Source organism: Bactrocera latifrons, unplaced genomic scaffold (genome assembly GCF_001853355.1).
Source record: "Bactrocera latifrons isolate USDA-ARS-PBARC rearing strain unplaced genomic scaffold, ASM185335v1 scaffold_24, whole genome shotgun sequence".
Taxonomy (NCBI): domain Eukaryota; kingdom Metazoa; phylum Arthropoda; class Insecta; order Diptera; family Tephritidae; genus Bactrocera; species Bactrocera latifrons.
In genome coordinates, this window is record NW_017535963.1 from 590942 (window position 1) to 592043 (window position 1102).

Sequence of the window (1102 nt, forward strand, 5' to 3'; positions counted from 1 at the left end):
TTTGCAATATAATAAAACAAAATCACTCTACTGCGCAGCAAATAAATAATGTTAACTCTACTGCGCAAGCGCACCGCTCTGCTTATGTAACATWTTTGTGTGTAGCGTTTAAATACACTTGCGCTAATATGAAAGCATACTTAGATTTATATTATATAAAAGCACCACATAAATTAATGCTGTATCTGTATGTATGTAAATATTTAAACTACAAGTTATGTAAGTTTTTATGTATGTGTGTCTGTAAGCCCTTTATTATTTTTAACTCTTTTCGTAAAACTTTACTGAATTATTAAGCAAAAACACATGGAATAGCAATGAAATTACCCGAAAACAAAAAAAAATAAAAATAAATAAATAAATGGAACTATATAAATTAATAATTTATTTAGCATGTTTGCCAACTATAGAGAGAAACAAGGAAACAGATTTAGAGAATAAAGAAAAAAAAAGAAATAAATAAAATGAAACTTTTATTGCAAAACCTACCACTTTAAATATGTTYGTTTTATTTTACCTGTGTGAGAATATATTAATAGCAAAAACATGCAGTTTTTAGTTTATCGACGGGGCTCACAGATTAACTTACTACATATAATCCCACGAGTTAGTTTTTGAGATATCGAAATGAAATTTTACAAACGACGTTTTCTCACCAAGAAGCTGATCATTTATCGAAACGGATATATCGGACCACAGTAGCACATAGCTGCCAAACGAACTAAAGGATCAAAATAAAATGACTCCTTCAAAAGGTAGGCATCACTATAACACCGAACCTCTTTTTAGATCGTATGTATTATATAGCTGCCAAACAAAGTTTTGTGTTTGTAATGCACTGATGCAACTGAAGTTAACATTTTTTCTTCTTTTTTMAAAAAATATATTTTTTTGTATTTTATATTAAAAGCAGATTATTATTGCAAAACGAAAAACAGAAAAAAATGGGATATATTTTATAACTTTACTTCAAAGATTTTTCTGAACAAAATGCAGAATATTTAAGCCTATCCGTAGACGTTCAACCTCGCTATGAACTTCTAACTGTGTTTTGGGTTTTCGCCTTCTATTTTCTGAATTGAAGGCATATAATTTATACTAA